Source organism: Phaseolus vulgaris, unplaced genomic scaffold (assembly GCF_000499845.2).
Source record: "Phaseolus vulgaris cultivar G19833 unplaced genomic scaffold, P. vulgaris v2.0 scaffold_22, whole genome shotgun sequence".
NCBI classification, from domain to species: domain Eukaryota; kingdom Viridiplantae; phylum Streptophyta; class Magnoliopsida; order Fabales; family Fabaceae; genus Phaseolus; species Phaseolus vulgaris.
Window position 1 is genome coordinate 224701 of NW_027174091.1, and position 19272 is coordinate 243972.

A 19272-nucleotide genomic window follows, 5' to 3' on the forward strand; every position below is an offset into this window, starting at 1 on the left:
TCCTGGATCAAACGTCCACCTATAGAAATAATCAAATAAGGCATAGGTGTTAGTTTGCAAATTAATTTTACTAGGTTGCCATTTTTGCTTTTCTTTTGGTTTTGGCAACCTTGGACAAAGTTTCTCTTTTAATGGTTGTGTGTGGTCTCTAATCATCTTATGTATTTTAAAAGGTTCATTTGTGGTTACTTTCTCTTTAGGCATAAATCCTATAGAAGATGGTAACAACTTAAAAGGAGAAAGATGATTGAACCCACACATAACTTTAAAAGTAGAAATATAAGTAGTTTTGTGAACTACTTTATGGTATGTTTGCTCACCTCTAGAGTTGTGTGTGCACTTCATGATTATTCTAGGCATAGTAGAAAGAGCTAGATTTTCAAATATATTTTGACCATGCGTTTGAGGATGATAAGAATTTAAAGTGTGCAATTTAGTTGCAAGTTTTCCAAAGGAAATCCTCAAATCATGGTTTGCGAAATTTGGAACTCTATTCAACACTATGCTTGAAGATAAACCATGAAGATGTATCACTTCTCTAGAGAAGAGTTTATCCATAACCATGAAGATTGAATCACAACCTTTTGTTGTCCTAGGGAGTTTTAATAGGAAATTTATATCTTCCCAAGGATCATTTGCAAAAGGTGAAGGAGTATAGAGTTTATGAGACATTGCATTGGGCGTATTTTGAAAACAAGAATTGTACCTAAGGTAATGTCTTTGAACTTCTTTTCTCATGGGGGACAAAAGTTTTCCTTTTAAAAGCTCTAGAGTTTTATCAACTCTAATTTGTCCCATGAGTTCTCCTTCATGAAGACTTTTTCTCTTATATGTAAGGATAGTCTCGTTGTGACAACCATTGTTTATAAGGATTTGTACACTTTGCAATGGTTGTCTCAATAAGACATGACAAGTTTCTTTAGGCACTACTTCACATAAAAAATTGTTTTTGTAGATGCTTATAAAAAACTTGACATTCACTTGGTGATATCCTAGCACATATGAGAAATAATCTATTTCATTTTTATCTATGCAAGCTTCTTTTAAAGACTCTTCTTTTTCACTTAGGCTTGCAAGTGTTCCTTTACAAAAGGTAAGGCTTTGAGGTTGTTCAACAAGACACATATTTTCAAAGGTATTTTTAAATCTTTGGTCTTGTTGAATGACCTTGTGGGAAGGAACACTCTTCTCCCACGCCTTTTGTTCTTCAAGGGTCTTCTCATGCTTTTCTTTTTCTTCTTTTTCTTTAGCTTCCCTTTCGACTTCCCCTCTCTTCTTTTGTGTTTTTCTTTCCTTTCTTTCTTTATGGGAAGCAAACAATTTTTCTACCCTCATTTCCCAATCTATGCATGCTTCTATATTTTCTTTTCCATGGAAATGGGGTTGGTCTACCCTAACCTCTCTTGGGTTTTCTTGTTCTTTTCTATCTCCTCTATGTCTTCTAGGGGGTGCTTGATAATAATCATTTACTCTAATGCTTCCCTCCCCAAAAGAATCATGATCTTTAGAGATATATGCATGAGAAGGTAATTTTTTTAGAATGTGAGACTTCTCATCCTTTGCTTTAGTCAAAACATTAAGTTTAGTCTCACTCTCCAATTGTCTATATGCAATTGATTGCACAGTTTGTGAAACTTATTTCAAAAGAGTTTTTAAAGATTTTAATTCACTTCCAATAGACTTTGTAGAATGAGAAGAAGAAGACATGGCTAAAGCTTTGTGTATATAGGTGTTTTACTTTGACAAAGTTTAGGAAAGTTAAAGAAGGTAGTTTTCCAGGTAAGGGAGGTGAGTCACAAAGGACTACTTAAATACCAAGCCTTTTCCTTGCCAAAAACTATCCTCCAATATCTTCACACAAGACTTTCTCTTAGTGAAACACTTAGAACACAAATAAGTTGAGAAATCAATTTTTTTTTTTTCAATGCAAGAAAACAATGTATGCTAACTAATTTAACAAAGCTAGTCGGTTTAACACAAAATAAGCATGCAAAGCGTTACTACTAAGCAAAAAGAAAGACAATCACCAACAATTAACAAAATTAAACATGCAAAACGTAGCTATGAAAGCAAAAGAAAAGCAATTACAAACAAGTAACAATTACTAATCAAGAATGCTATACTATTCGGCCCTAGGTGAGGCTTCTTGGACACTTTGAGCCCTTGAAGACACACTCACCGTCTAAACGTAATTAACAAGGTAATTAACAATAAACCAAGTTGCAAAGGAAAGAGAACTCCCTTTGTTGATCCTCTTTTTGGTTAGTGCACTTCTTTGTTGTCTTTGCTTGTTGATCTTCCTAGTGTTTGTAGTGTTTTCAAAAATGCTTGTTTCGGCTTTGGCCTTGTCTTCTCCTTAGAATGATGGTCTTTAATTCTCCAATTTCCAGCACCTAGCAAAGGGCTAAACCTTAACCAAATCAAGTTCCCATTCACATAAGCACCAAAGAAGAATTAAATTCCAGCACCCAAATTAGAGGTCAAAGAACAAAAGCAAGAAACAAATTTAATTGAATAAAACAGTACCACCAAAAGGATTTAGATTGTGACAACTAGAAAGAGAGTCAATTAAGTAAAGCAAACAAATAAAGGTACTCAATTAAAGGTTGGCACACAAAAGAATTCTTAAAGAAAAGCACTAGATTAGATGACCAAATAAAAAAAAACAGCACCACTGGAAAATGTTGTGGGCCAGAAAACGTGTTTGTTCCCCGATTTATGCTGAGATGTATTTTTAGAATTTGGCTCTGAAATTTGTTATGAAAGATATTCAGGATCTTATCTAAAATCTGGCTTTGGAATCACTCAAAACGGATGCACCATTTTTTTTTAATAAATTTTTCAAAATTGGTGTTCGGTTAGGCCAGCTGGAGCGCTCAAGATTTGCACTCTGATTTTGTAAGATTTATCATTTTTTTTCTGTTGCTTCTTTTGACCTAATTATTTTTTTGTCTTTTCTATAACACTTTAAACTTGCATTTTCCAGAAAATCATAATTTTCCTATGGGTGGAAATATTTTTCTGGGTTAAAACAGCCAAAACAGAGAAGGTGTAAACAGGGGAATCTGAAAACTGGAAACAAAAACAGCAAGATACCAAAGTTTAGACACAATGGAAATTTGTGAAATAGAATTGTGTATGATCTAAACACAATATGAACTCAAACTAAAAATTAAAAAGGCACCAAAGGAGCAAAGAACAGCAGATTCAAACAATTTAAAGAGACCCAAAAGTAAGAAACAATCAAGCCAATAATAGGACTACTAAGAATTGTTGACAAATATGGATTCACATGACTTGACACAACATTTATAGATTCAGAAAATAAAGACTCAAAGCATAAAATGAAGCAAAATTAAGAAAGCAATAAGGACTCAAATTCCTAAAAGAAAACAGCCACTCAATGGTGCAAGGAATCCTATCACAAGCTGCACAGAATTTGTTCAAGATCAATTGAACAATTGTGCTTTGGTTGGATCTTCCATAAGCACACCAAGAACAATTTAAAAAGTAAAAAACAGCAAGACAAGTAAGGAAAGTAAATGACAATATGAAATAAAGAAGAACTAAAATTTAAAAGACAAGGAGCTACTCATCTTGAAGAACCAAAGCTCATGATACCAAATGATGGCATTTTCATGTGTTCTTCTTGAATCAAAGTAGAAAATAAGGTGCGGAAGCAATGGGTGAGATGATCAAGACCCTCCTAGGAGTTGTGTTGGCCTTGTAGGTGCATGATGAGTATGGTGTTTGAGTGGTTCGGCCAGCTCAAGGGAGAAGGTGAAAGGATTGAAGTTTAGAGCCTAGATTTCTAGGAGAAGTAAAGCTTGTGCACAAAAATGGCAGCATAACCTTACTCAATTAAACTTGAAAATACAAGGTGTAGGCTCCTCCTTTTATAGGCTAAGGAGGACCATAATGCAACCCTAATGCTAGCCAAATGAAATGTAAATGTGAAGCACATGGGTGCACAAATGAGCACATGGGGAGGGGTGTGTCTAGTTTTTATGCTCACCCCCCCCCCTCCATGGTCTTTCTAGAATGTTCACACAAATATGCTTTCTACACTACTCTAATTACTAAGCACCCCTAATGGGCCTTTATGTAACAATTACAAAGGTCTTCTCTTCCCAAAACCGTAGCTTTGACCCATGTGTATGTGAAGCTAGACGGTCTAGAAGGAATCCTCATCATGGCCTAGACGCTCCTTATGTAGCCGCTCCTCATCATGGCCTAGACGCTCCTCTTCATGGGCTAGACACTCTTTTTGAGTCTAGACGCTCCTCATCATAGGCTAGACCGTCTAGTCTTGGAGGCTTGGCTTTCATCATGTGGTGAGCTTGGGTCCTCCTCCATCACCCCGCCCCAGAGCACTCGGCGTTTTTGGACACCCTGGGACGATACGGCGCTGCTGTAACAGGCCTCTCCTTAGGCGTGGGCGCTGAGCACCAATAATCAAGGGACGGATCGCTTTGGTGTTTGAGACACCCCGTGGATGATACGGCCCCGTTAGGCAAGCCTCTCCATGGGCGTGGGCATCGACGCGTGACCTTTCCCGGGCATACAGGGCCGCCCAACGCAGTGAAAGAAACAGGTAAAGTACAGGAAAAACAATCGAAGCACGTGAAGGCAAAAAACGAGGGTAAAATCATACAGGCGGAATTCAATAACTCAATAGCACGAAAATTGTCATGCAAACCCCAAAGTTGTGACGAAAGTGCAAACAGTTCAAAGAATTACAAGATTGTCAAAGAGGGTCAAAAAACAAGTGTAAAGTGTGAAGGAGAAAGGTGGCGATTGAGGGTGGCAGTTCAATCATCCATCTCCAAGGGCACGACCTTCCCGTCAACGATGTGATGAGTGGAATCACAGTTGGAAACGTCGATTCCCGGGTTCTCACAGACGGCCTGGGCTATAGCCTCTTTGAACCCCTCCTCGAAGGTACCCGCCATGTCGTTGACGAGGGTCTTCTTATTCTTCTCTAACTCCTCGATGATGGCGTCCCCCGAAGCCACTTGTTTCTCCAAACCTTCCTTCTCCACACGGAGCCGGCTGACTTCGACCTGCAGTTTGTCGTAGTCAACCTGGAGAAGGCCCATAGCTTTGGCCTGGGTAGCAATCTCACCCTCCATCCGCTCCAGTCTGTCAGCCTGCTCGCAGCATCGGCTCTTCAAGACCTTTTGGACTTCATCGTAAGTTTCGACCATCCCCTGGAGGCCTGTTACTTGGACTTGAAGAGTGACTTCCCGAGTGTAGGAGTCAACCTGCAGCTCCACCGCCTCTGCCAGTTGTTTTTCAGCCTCTTCTTTGGCCTCTTACGCCTGCTTCAGGGTGGTTTGGTAAGCTTCGTTTTGGTGTCCCAAAATCTTCTTTTCCTCCTCCACGGCAGTTACCCTTGTTTCCAAGGCCTGGAGGGTTTGAGTCTGCAGAACAACATTTCTGGCTTGGGCGCGCCATTCAAGGGCCACCGCCAAGAAGGCCCCCAAGTAGAAGGGCATTCCCTCCTTCCTGTCGGAGCCTTCTGGCATTGATCCACCGCTGAAGCCCCTCATCAAATGCATAATTGGAGGAGGGATGGCGATAAGATCGGGGGCGACGGCGACAGAGGCGGGAGAAACAGAGACCTCTGCCGGTGGCAGGGGTGGAGCAGATTCGACACCTTCGCCTGTTTCCTCTTGGACCATTGTGGGGGAAGGGAAGTAGCACTTGGAGGGTTGTCCCTGAAGGAATTCTCTCCCTGGGGCGACGCCGCTGGTAGGAGGGGAACCCTCGCAGCTTTCCTCCTCTTGAAGGGTGCCACGCCATCCGAGTCCTCATCATCGGATATAATCTCCAAGACCCGTTTTCCTTTGTCAAGGGGGGTTGGAGCCGGTGATGAAGCCACGGCCAGAGGGACGGCGACGATGGGCGGAGGAGAGCCGGGAGTCTGAAGCGCCTCGGGGCTATGTGGGGATGGTGAAGATGAGCCTAGTGGGGCTTCAATAGTGGTCGGTGGTGGCGGAGGCAGGGTTGATGGGGGGTTTGGGTTAGCAGCAGGGGCGGAGGAGGCGCCAACTTTGGCAGCACGAGCGACCTTCATCGCTTTCGCCAGCATCATCCTTTTGGAGGCATCCATCACCGATCCTACATTCAGATAAACCAAGCAGCAGAAGTCAAATCCAAAGCAGTTATACGAAACCACAAAACGCGTAGATGAATGGGACATAAGTCACATGGCACAATGGAAAACAGGTGGAGGAGGCCAGAGGAACAAACATTAAGCAGTAAAGAACAGATAACAAAAGATAGTAAGAGAGGAGTCTCCCTACCAAAGTAGGTGGTCAGGGAGTGGGCGTTGTATTCGCTCGCGATAAGCTTCAACGTATCGAAGACGGCCCAGGCCAGCCAAGGCCTTGCATACCTCCCTATCAGCAGGGGATAGCTCATCCAGGGCCTTGGCCCTGAGCAGCTTGGGGTGCTCCGTCCAGTACAGGGGAAAGCCGTCTAAGGCTGTGGGGTCGTGCTTGGCGCAGCACACCCTAAAGAATTTTCCTTTCCAGTTTTTGTAGGATTTCTGGAAGAGGGAGAGAAGGATCCTACCCGCAATCCCGGAGAAGCTTACCCAAAAGCTTTTCCCCTGTTTCTTCACCTCGAAGAAATGCAAGAAGACATCCACAGAGGGAAGGATGCCCAGGTGCCCGCAGAGAATTTGAAAACCCCTTACAAATGCTCAGCTGTTGGGGTGGAGCTGGGCGGGGGCTGTGTTAATCTCGGTGAGGAGTTCCCTCTCGAAGGGCGTGAATGGGAGGCGCACCCCGACGCGTTTAAATACCGTCTGGTACATGAAGAAGAAAGGATCCCCCTTTCTGGGTCTGTCATCCACGCAGACAGGTTCCCCGGGTCTACCGGGACGAATAGAGATGTGCGCATCATGGGTACGGCAGAAAGCATTAAAGTTGTACAAGTGAGGATCCCCACGATGATTCTCCAGGTCCTGAATGGTTGTCAGGCTGGTACATTCGTTCAAGAGCTCGTTGGGGGCCCATGAATAGAAGGCTTTATAGTTGGACTTGGGGGTCTTGGGGGGAGAACCAGACTTTGAGTTCGGGCGCGTCATGATGTGAATAAATAGCTGGAGAAAGAAGAAAGGAAAAGGGTTTTAACAAGTGATGCCAAGACAGAAAAGGGGGTGAAACCCCAGGAAATGCCACCCACGCGAGAAAACCCGGAAAGAAGGAGAAGGGAACGGAGAAGAAAGGAGAAGCGGAAGAACACAGTAATGCAAAAACGTCAACAGTCCCAGGCAGTTCAATACACAGTGATGCAATGCGACGAAGAAGAAGAGTCGTGGAGATGCAAAAATCATACCTTTGAGCGCCGTGAGATCGTGCCGCGTGTTAAAGGATTAAGCGCCCAAGGGGAGCGCAAGGGACTCTAGAGGCTAGCCATGTGATGAGCCACGTGGCGCACGATTAAGCGTAGCCCCAAAAGGTGTTACTTTCCCCGCCTCAGAGGATGTCCAATCAGCCATTAAGAGCGCCCCTATGGTTCAGAGAGTGTCACGTCAATAATTCGAGAATTGTTGAGTCAGCAGGGAATGACACGTTATCAGGGTGAGATGTGGACGGCGTGGGCGAGGCCTTAGTCTTTGCGCTGAAGACAAGTCTTCGGCTTAAGACTAGGGGGCTTGTGTATCGTCCCGTATCCGGGCGTTGACAAAGTCTAGGTCAAAGTCAACTCCTGGAGTCAAAGTCAACACAAGGCGTCGCCTAGGTGAAGAGACGCCAAGTGCCAGCGTCGCCAAGAGGAAGCGTCGCCAAGGCAAGGCGTCGCCTAGGTGAAGGCGTCGCCCAACCAGGGCGTCGCCAAGATCAAATATCACTAAGGCAAGGCAATCATAGTGTGGTTCCCCGATACCCATGGGTAGGAAAGACCATGGAGGGAGCGACGCCGTGGGAAGGCCTCAGGTCCCGATGATCCGGGGTAGTGATGAAGAGAAGAGAAAGGTGGCTTCAAGGCCATAGTGACAGCACCAGTGTAGGGCAGCCTGACTCGTGAGGTACCCCTGCCACCCCAGAGACGCCTTTGGGACAGATACGACTCAAGAAGAGGGTCACGCCCAGGGTAGCCGGGTGCAGGGTAGGAGAGGAAGGCAGATACGCTCTCAAAGTGAGTGACTAGATGATTGGGGCCATGAGTTGGCACCCAAAAAGTCTGCGCAGTAGCACTTTCAAGCAGGAGGACTCACACGAAGAAACGCCCCCAGATGGGGCCATGGCGCTGTAAGGTCCTCCACGTGTACAGCAGCCAGGAAAGAATAGAAACGCCATTTAGCCAGGTACCAGGTAATTAAAGTCATTTAATACAGTTTCCGTTTCGAGCGTTTACGGTACTATAAAGGCTCTCGAGCGTTTTTAACGTCTTAAATGCGCTACGTTTTATAATTAAATGCGCTAATTAAATGCGCTACGTTTTATGATTAAAGGCGCTTTAAGGCGCTTTAAATGCTAGGGTAGTATAAATAGCGCCTGAGATGTTGGGAACAAGGTTGGAACTTTTGGCAAATTTCCCAGAATCTCTCTAGTTGCTTGCTCGAGCCTTGAGGTTACGCACAAGGGACTAGGGAAAGATCTTTGCTAGAAGAAGAAATACACACTAGACACAGTTTCCTTTTTACCACCTTCAGAGTACCATACGCGGTGCTCCAATACGGAGGTGCATAGTTTTTGGTGTTTCTTGCTGGCTGACTTGAGCGTCGGAGTGCAAACGGCCGCTAGGGCGCCCTTTTGTCCTTCTTTGCAGGAATCCACAGGTAATCAGTGGGAAGGAGTCCCTAGCTGACGGTTGAGGTCGCGCACGAAGACGTCCCAGGTCAACCGGACGGAACAGCTTCCCTACAGACTCCTCCACCGTCCTCCCGAACCTGCCAAACGTCCGCCTCTCCTCCCTCTATTGCTGCGGTTCCATTGGCCATGGCATCGACACCTGCCCCAGCACGCCCTGATAAAGGGAAAAGGGTGCTGGTGATAAATTCTGACAGTGAAGACTCGTGCGGCACCCTGGTTTTCAAGAAGATGAGGGCAACGAGCATTCCTACCCTGTCTGCCGCGTCTCCCGGTGGCGGGGGTTTTTCCAGGGACGATCCTCCAACCGCCACATCGCCTCCGCCTCGAACAGTCCAAGAGGAACAAGATGAGGGGGCCGATTCGGTTCCCCCGCCGCTACCGCTGCGTGAAGTGGCTGAGGCTTCGGGTTCTGCCCCCCCTACATCAGCTCCTGCTCCTTCTTCCCGCGAGCCACGGATTTCCCACCCCGTCCACCGGGAGTTGACGCAGGGATTTACTGAAGGAATGTCGCCAAAGGACCCTCGCAAGGGGGGAGGCATGCCTTATTATATGGGGGCGTTCCTGGCGGTGGCACTCAAGTGGCGCACCCGGGCCCGAAGCGCTGCCAAGAGGGTAGGGAGGGGGCCGAGGCATACGCGTGTGAACTTGAACGAGAGCATGTAGACCAGCTAGCCCAGCTCACCTCCTACCAAGTTCAAAGCATTGGCCTCCAAGAGGCGGCTCTTGCCTCCGAAATGCAGTGGAAAAAACTCGAAGAACTGGATGCTGCTTGGAGGCAGAAGCTAGTTGAAAGAGAGGACGCCTTGGGGGTGAAGGTCGAAGCCTTGGGCCTTCTCCAAGCTGAGGCCAATAAGCTCCGGGTGGAGAAGGAGTTCTTGGAGAAACAGCTGGTGTCCAAGGACTCTAGGATCGCCGAGTTGGAGGGGGAGGTCCAAGAGCTTACTAGGGAGATGGCGGGCGCATTTGACGAGGGCTTCCAAGAGGCTCTGGCTTAGGCGTCTTGTGAGAACCCGGGAATCAATGTTTCAAACTGCGATCCCACCCACCATGTCGTCGACGGAAAAGTCGTGCCTCTCGAATTGGATGACTGAACCACCAACTCTCAGCTGCCACCTTTACTTTTGTGCTTTTTCATTCGTTTTTGATAATCTTTGATAACCTTGTAAATATTTTGAACCATTTGCACTTTGTTGGAACAATGGGTTTTGTATAACAATTGCATACTTTTGAGGTGTTGAGCTCTGTTTGTATGATATCTTCACCTTCGTTCTTCATTTTGTATGCTTCAATTCCTTTACCCGTACTTTTACCTGTTTCTTTCGCTGTGTCGGGCGATCCCGTGCGTGCGGCGCCTGACTTCCAACGCGCACCTCAAAACCCGTTCCGCCTTCGTATCTATGAGGCCTCTGCCTCGTGAAGGCGCTGGCCATTCCACCATTTCTGCAAACGCAAAAGTCAAGACCTGCTCTGGGTCTAAACACTTGGGACAAGATCGCACTTCAGTGCCCACGCCCATGGAGAGGCCTGTCTAATAGCGTCGTATCGTCCATGGAGTGTCTTAAACACCAAGGCGATCTGTCCCTTAATTCTTGGTGCTTAGCACCCACGCCTAAGGAGAGGTCTGCTACAGCAGCGCCGTATCGTCCTCAGGGTGTCTAGAAACGCCAAGCACCGGGAAGGCTCGAAGCCCCCCATGGGGTCGCTCCCTCCATGGTCTTTCCTTCCCATGGGTATCGGGGAGCAACCCTGCCGGTGGCTCACTTGGCTTCTGGCGATCTCGTCTCCCTCCATAGTCTTTCCTAACTGTGGGTATCGGGGAGGCGACACCGTTACTTCTGGCGATCTCGTCTCCCTCCACAGTCTCTCTTTCCTGTAGGTATCGGGGAGGCGATGCTGTTACTTCTGGCAATCTCGTCTCCCTCCACAGTCTCTCCTTCCTGTGGGTATCGGGGAGGCGACGCCGCTGATGCCTTACACTGGCGACGCCTCCAGCGTCTTATACTGGCGACGCCTTCCGCGTCTTATTCTAGCGACGCCTTTAGCGTCTTATACTGGCGACGCCTTCAACGTCTTATACTGGCGACGCCTTCAGCGTCTTGGCGATGCCTGGTGCGATCAACCTGTTGACTTTGACCTTGGCATTGACTTTGACTTCGACTCTGGTCGACGCCTGGGCACTTGCCATAGCGGAAAGCTTAAGGTCTCGCCCACACCATCCACGTGGCATTTCCCATATGGCTGATGGGATGTTCCCTCACTTGACTTGATCTTGACATTTTCTGAGCCTTTGACAAGATGCTTCCATTCTCGACGACGCATCGTACCCTGGGGCATTCTGTCGACGCGACGTTTTCTGAATGTTAACCAGTGACGTCAGGGTCATCCTCCCACCCCCTGACACGTGGCTCGATCGCACGGTTCAACCCTTTGCGTCATTTGGCGCTCCAACTGTAATATTTAGGTCTTTGAAATCTTGTGCCTGCACCATCTCTGTGTTTTCGCACCCTCCTTGCACCGCTCCTCTTCCACACAAAGAGTTCCTTTTGCGTTCTTTCTAGTTGGCGTTTTTCTCCCGCATTCCTAACGCATTATTCCCCTTCGATCTTCTAGCTCCTTCGCTGATACTTTGTGCCGACATGTCTACCCATCCTCCTCCCCGTAGGGTTAACCCCAAGGACCTTTATGCATGGGCCTCGCGCGAGCTCCTCGACGAGTGCTCCAGCTTACTCTCTACCAGGGCCGTAAGGGAACACATGGGGGATTCGTGCTCCTACGATCATCGTGCCTTCGCGAATAGGCATGATGACGATATCACCGTGCTCCCTTGCACCTTAAGGGAGCCGGTGTGTGGGGACGAACGGGCCAACGACGGGGTCCCCTTCTTCTACTTCTACTAGGTGGTCTTCAAAAGCATCGGCGTGCATCTGCCCTTCTCCAGGTTTGAGAGGGAACTACTGACAGAGATCAACGATGCCCCAGCCCAGTTGTACCCTAATAGCTGCGCTTTCGTCAAAGCCTTCGACATACTCTTTGGCTTCCTGGGGTGCGCACCCTCGGTTGACATCTTTCTTCACTTCTTTGAGGTGAAGAGGCAAGGGAACAACCTCTGGGTGACCCTCAACAACGTTCCCGGCAGGGTTCTCCTAACTCCCTTCCAAAACTCCTTCACAGGGTGGAAGGGTAGATTTTTCAAAGTTTACTGTTCCGATCTCGTGCCTTCCGCCCTGGACGGTTTTCCACTATACTGGGTGAGGGAGACAAGAGCCTTGAAGTCCAAGCCTTTCAAGAGGCTGCCCTTGAACGACCAGGTGGCATGCCAGATCCTGGCTGAGGCGGGGGGCTTTGACGCTGCCGCTTTGATTAGCTTGGAGTACAACGCCGAAGCCTTGGAGAAATATATATGTACGAGAGATTACCTTAGAACCTCCCGCTCTTCATCTTTACTAGATCTTTGCATGCCCTATCTTGTGGTGCCTTCACCATGCTTGTTTTCTTCAGTGCAGGTTCGAAGATAAACCGGCAACCGAGGTCGCAGCTTACCCAGGCGCTGAAGACCGAGAACGGAGCTTCGTCCTCCTCCCATCCAGACTCCGGATGCCACTGAAAGGTGGCCTGTTTGCACTTTTCGTTTGAGCATAGGGCATGATGGAAAAACGTTCATCTTCTATTAGTGATCTTTGTAATTTCTTCTTTGGATGAATGATGAAGGAGATATGATGAGCGGAAGCATTAAAGAAACTCAAGAGGAGTTTCCATGGATTGAAGTGGAGTAGGAATTTGTGAGAGTGAGAGGTGAGGCCAACTCACTAGGAAAGAGTCTAGGCTAAGTCTTGAAGGAGACTAACCTAGGGAGAACTTAAGAACAAGTAGAATGGCCAAAATTAGGCAGCATTTCATTACTAATTCAAAGTTAAAGAAATACATGTACAAGAGACTCCTATTTATAGGATAAAGTCTCTCAAAAACTCTCAAATGAGAGTGTGACAAGTGTCACCACCTTATTGGTGCAAATCCTCTCCATTAAGGAGAAGACATGTGGAGACTCATGCCTTCCTTGCCTACATTTCTATTTGCACCCCTCTTTTACTATTTTACACATTACTTTGTTTTCTATTTACATATTTCTCTACTTTGGCCCAAAATACAAGGACCAAAACTTCCTAACTACTCTATACAATTTTTACAAGGCTAAGAAGAAGAAAAAGACTTTACAAACTCTTCATTAAAGCTCGATCTTCGTCTATCTTCTTGGCCGAAAGTTTTGAGGCTGGACGGTTTCCATCATCCCCTCCCTCTTGAAAAGGATCTGTCCTCAGATCTGAATGATGCTCAATGACAGCAACCTCTGTTTATTTGATGGTTTCCTCCTGGGTCAAATGTCAATCTGCAATAAACATCAAACAAACATGAGATAAATTTCCTTTTTAGAAGAAAATTAAAAGAAAAGAAAACTAAACAAAAATAAGTCCCCTTTTCTTTGAAATTCTTTTTAAAGAAAAACATAAGGCCCATTTCAAAAATATTTTTGTTCACTTTGTGTTGTTTATTGCCCAAGCTAGGCAACAACATCACATAGTGTTGTTTTTTATATTTTTGTGAAGAAGAATGAGCATTATATAATTGAAAAGAAGAGTTCAAAGTATTGCAATCCCCCTTTAAGGATTCTTTCTCAGCCATGCTTTGAGGGAGTGTCATAAAAGGTTCTTCTTCTTCGTGGGTTTCCTCTTCTTCCTTTTCAATCAAACATTCTTCTGGTTCAGCTCCAAACATAGATTTTTCTTCAAGCACATCCTCACAAGGGTTTTCTAGAGAAGATAAAATGTTATCAATATATGATTCAACTCCAGAAAAAGAGTTTTTTATACTTTCTTTTTCTATCATCACTTTTTCTCTCTTTTCTTTCTCTTCTCTATCTTTCCTTTCGTTGTCCTCCCTCTCCCTTTTCTCCTTCTCTTCTTTCTTTCTGAAAAGAGCTTGGAATTTTTCTCTAAACTCCTTTTCTCTTCTAACATATTCTTTTTCTCTGTATATAAAATTTCTTCCTTTTTCTACAAGCTCTTTCATTTCTTCTCTAAGCTTTTTCTTTTTCACATATGAAGGTGGAACAAACTTTCTTCTCATACACATCTTCAATTCATCCCAATTCAATATTTCTGATTTTCTACCAATTCTAACATCAGCTTCCCTTTGTATCCACCAAGACCTAGCATATTCTTCAAAACTTAGGGTAGCCATGGAAAATTTTCTAAATTCATCCAATTGATGTTTTTCAAAGATTTGATCAACTTTTGTTTCCCATTCTAAATATGCTTCAACATTTTTATTTCCATCAAAGTAAGGAATGTATATTTCAGGCTCTGTAGAATAATATAAACTTCTAGGCTCAAAACGCATCCCTTCCTTTTTTTGATAATGAGGATTATAAATCTTTCTACTATGACAAGAAGTATACATAGACATATTAAGCTTTGTATTTAAAAGATTTTTCACAAGAAGGAAAGTGAGTTTAGCACACAAGGTAAATTCCCAGGAAAGAGAGGTGGGTCACAATAGACACTCTTAAGTACAAAGTCTTTCCTAGCCAGAACTTATCCCAATGCACTTCACAAATCTCCTTCCAATGAAAACTTCTTCAACCCAAACAAAGAGTTTTCTAAAGAAAGAAACTAAAAGAAAGCTTTTAAAAACTAAGAATTTAAATTGCAAAAATTTAAACTAGACGACTCCTAATGGTGAGGCTTGTTGGCACTTGTGAACCTTCAAGACACACTCACCGTCTAAAGCGTGTATCTAATAAGAAAATTAAAGAAAACTTGTAGGAGATGGAAGAACACCAAAGGCTCTTCCAAGACACCTAAAGTAAAGATAATGGCCAAATTACAAAACAATTGAAATCACACAAAATTTTAAAAAAATAATCTTCAAAGTTCTCTTCTCTTCTCTCACAAGTGTTTCTCTCCAAGCCTTTACTTGTTTGTCCTCCAAAGGTGAGTACCCCTTGCAAAGTCCTTTGCCTTCTCTTAGGATGTTACCTAGAAGTTAGCTCAATTTTCACAAAGAACAAATTCAAGGTATATTCCACTTCAAGAGGTCAATAATAAAAGCAATAAAAGCTCAATTTGAAGAGTGAAACTCAAAGGAGATTAGAGATGACAAACACAAAGATTATCCATAAAATCAAGACAAGCAAGAAATTAAAGGTTTTCAAGAAAGTAGGCACTCAAAAGAAGCACCTAAAGATTGGCACTAGAATTGGATTACAAAAAGAAAAACAAAGAATGATGAAAATTCTTAGTAGACCATGAAATCCAAAATGTTGCTGCCCAATGTAGCTTGGTCCAAAGAACTCAATTCTCGCGGGTCCGCGCAAAGGAACTCCAATCGCCAAATTTCTCACCAAAATTTACGCTCCCTCATTATTCAACAAATTGCATTTAACTTTAAAGCATGGGTCCCACCGTGTGATTGCAAATTCCAGTAGCTTGGTAGTACTTGATTCACCTGCACCTTTGGCACACCATTTCTCATCAAATTCTTCAAATTTACGGACCCCACAATTCACTTCTCAAAATCACTTCAATTTCAATTCCGCGTTTGAGAAGACGAAGCTGTATGCACAATCATATAATGCAGTTTCTTCGTTCCTCTACTCTAGTCACTAGAGAACGCCGCACCAGTTCTTTGATTAATCCAACACAAATCCGTTCGTTCAACGTCTCAATCACGATTCTCGATTTGTACCGAAAAGAACTTAACAATGTTCAAATTGCTCAGGACAAAACGACGAATAAAACAAATTGCTTCAATGCTTTAACAATCCAGTACAGAAACCGATTCCAATCATAGATTTCCAAAATCGCTCCAAAAAGAAATGAAGAACCAGATGAACGCAAAAGCAGAATCACAAATCTTCGGAATCGGAAGTGAAACGGAAGAAGAACTTACATGAATAAATTCATTCTTCACTGTTTTAATTCTTCGATTTTCGATTCACCAAACCAACTCTATCGTGATTCAAACAGATTTCTCCGATCGTCTTCTCCGTTCACCGGTTTCGCTGGAAAACGCCACTGCCGTTTGCTATTCTTCCGTTTCCAATACCTCCACGCGCGATTCCGATTTAGGTCATCGGGAATCACTAACCTCCGATTGGCACCGTTACTATTCTTCGATCAATCTTCGCACACCGATTCAAAATGAAGCCGAAGAAGAAAAATGAAGCAGAAGATGAAGAACAATCAACACAAATCGCACCAAATATGCTATTCGTACCTCTGGATTCACTGTCCGCACCAAATATCCAATGAGATCTCCAAACAGGTTCAGATTAACATGCACAGCACTGGAATCGCTTTTTGAACCACGAAAAACTTTCGGAAAATTTTCGAGAATTTTCGAAAATGAATTTTGGAGAAGATGATAATGGAAACCTAACTTTAAAGAAAATTGCTAATGATCTAGTAGTAATTTATGAACTCAAAAATGAAAATCAAAAGCACTCAAGAGCTCTAATCTATGAAGATATTTGAAAAAAAACTTCAAAAAGTTCAACTAATGGAGTTTATGACAAATTTTGACTAAACATGACTCTAGACAAAACATATATGATTATAAAATCAAAATGACTCAATTATATGAAAATTTCACCGAACAAATTTGAAGAAAACTCAAAAAATTCAAAAGCACACATGAACATGAACACAAGAACACCTAAAAGCACATACATGAAGGTTCAAGTAAGAACAATTAATTTGAACCGAACAAAAAGACAAAAAACACAAAATCAATCGGTAAACATTCAAGACAATCAAGAACATTATGAACAACACGGAATATAGAAAAAAATAGAAGAAGATCTTACAACCATAGCTCTGAATACCAAATGATGGAAAAACGTTCATCTTCTATTAGTGATCTTTGTAATTTCTTCTTTGGATGAATGATGAAGGAGATATGATGAGCGGAAGCATTAAAGAAACTCAAGAGGAGTTTCCATGGATTGAAGTGGAGTAGGAATTTGTGAGAGTGAGAGGTGAGGCCAACTCACTAGGAAAGAGTCTAGGCTAAGTCTTGAAGGAGACTAACCTAGGGAGAACTTAAGAACAAGTAGAATGGCCAAAATTAGGCAGCATTTCATTACTAATTCAAAGTTAAAGAAATACATGTACAAGAGACTCCTATTTATAGGATAAAGTCTCTCAAAAACTCTCAAATGAGAGTGTGACAAGTGTCACCACCTTATTGGTGCAAATCCTCTCCATTAAGGAGAAGACATGTGGAGACTCATGCCTTCCTTGCCTACATTTCTATTTGCACCCCTCTTTTACTATTTTACACATTACTTTGTTTTCTATTTACATATTTCTCTACTTTGGCCCAAAATACAAGGACCAAAACTTCCTAACTACTCTATACAATTTTTACAAGGCTAAGAAGAAGAAAAAGACTTTACAAACTCTTCATTAAAGCTCGATCTTCGTCTATCTTCTTGGCCGAAAGTTTTGAGGCTGGACGGTTTCCATCAGGGCATGTTCATGTTTGCCTCCTTTTTCTCATTCGCCTTTACCTCCAACTCTATTTGTAATCTTAACTCTCGCGCCATGTTTTGATTTCTGTAACGTGGTCCTTTATTTTTGCCCACTCTCGTCTACATTCGCTTCCTCTGACATGCTGTGCACGTTTCCTCCGTTGCGTTTCTTGGCGACGCCTACGTTTGGCGACGCCCCCTTCTTGGCCACGCGTACGTTCGACGACGCCTGTCGCCACTTCGAGTCTTTGTCTTTTATCTCTTTACCCCTTGATCTTACACCTCGAGTGGGAAGAAGATAAAAAACTGAGGCAAGGCTTTTCTTGAACTTCTTTTTCTTTTTATTTGGGTGACCTCGTTAAAAAACCCCCGAGAGGGAAAAAGAGTGTCCCCTACGATAAGATTGTTACATGGTTGTTCACTTACATAATTCAACTAAAATAAAACTTCAAATTGGTCGCATTCCAGCTGCGCGGAATGGGCCCCCCTTCCAAAGTCTCTAGGTTGTACGAACCATTCCCCTTAGCCTCGGTGATTCTGAAGGGTCCGGTCCACTTGGGAGACAATTTGTTTTCTAGCTCATATGGGTGAGCCTTCCTCATAACTAAGTCGCCAACCTGGAAATGCCATGGCTTCACCTTGGAGCTATACTGTCGCTCTACCCTTCTCTTCACTGCCTCGGCCTTTATTCTAGCTTCTTCCCTGGCTTCGTCCAGTAAGTCTAAATTCACCCGCCTCTCCTCGTTGGATTCTTCAACCACAAAATTCTGGTAGCGTGGCGAGCTTTCGTGGATCTCAACTGGGATCACCGCATCTGACCCATATACTAGGCTGAAAGGCGTCTCCATGGTGGAAGATTGGGGTGTGGTGTGGTATGCCCATACGATCCTTGGCACTTCTTCCGCCCACGCCCCTTTTGCTTTTTCTAGCCTTCTCTTTAGTCCTCTCAGCAAAACTCTATTCGCCGACTCTACTTGCCCATTAGTCTGGGGGTGTTCGACTGATGCGAACACTTGCTTGATGCCTACCTCTGCATTGTCGGATACCAGCCGCCTGGGCACGCCAAAGCGACACACAATGTTCTTCCAAACAAAGTGTTGCACCTTGTGCGCAGTAATCTGGGCCACGGGCTCCGCCTCTATCCACTTGGTGAAGTATTCAATGGCCATAATCAAATACTTCATCATCCTTATCACCAATGGGAATGGACCTAGGATGTCAATCCCCCACGTATGGAAAGGCCACGGGCTGTATATGGATCTCAGCTCCTCTGGCGGCTCCTTGTGCCAATCAGCGTGTTTCTGACACTGCTTGCAACGCTGGGCGTGCCGCACGCAATCCTCCTTTACAGTTGGCCAATAGAAACCTGCGCGTACCACCTTAGAAGCTAAAGACCTTCCCCCCACGTGACTTCCACAAATGCCTTCGTGGAGCTCCGCCATTATTCTGGTGCACTCGTTGCCGCTTACGCATGTTAGGATAGGGTGGGTGAACCCGTGTCTGAACAATATTCCATCCACTAGGGTGTATCTTGCGGCATTCCTCTTGACCTTCTTGCCCTCCTCTTGTTCCGCTGGGAGAACCCCATCCGCCAGATACCGTCTATATGGCGTCATCCAGGTGTCTCCTTCGGCTAAAGCATATACCTGTGCATGCCTTCTGTACCGCCATGGTAGTCGGAAGTGATGACGTGGCATCCAGCTACAGTATAGGCGTGTTGACAAGGCGCCAGGTTGGCAGAAGGGAAGGAAGTCAGGGGGCTCGTGAAGTCGCCAGTTATTAAGTTGGCATGCTCCGATCTCCAACATACCAGAACCGGCGATCACCGGGTTAAAGATGAAGTCGCCAGATGTAAACTCAGGCGACCTAGTGATTGGAGATCGCCAGAGAAAGCACATCGCCAGAGATGAAGGTGGTGCA

The 19272-nt window shown here is 44.6% G+C and overlaps 1 long non-coding RNA gene across 1 annotated transcript; it reads right to left on the bottom strand.

The window, feature by feature from the left end:
- Positions 1-14943: 14943 nt before the first annotated feature.
- Positions 14944-16729, bottom strand: LOC137817235 (uncharacterized). The gene is made up of 2 exons (XR_011081944.1): positions 16098-16729; positions 14944-16002 (listed from the first exon to the last, which is right to left on the bottom strand). It is a non-coding gene; the product is annotated as an uncharacterized lncRNA (long non-coding RNA).
- Positions 16730-19272: the final 2543 nt, after the last annotated feature.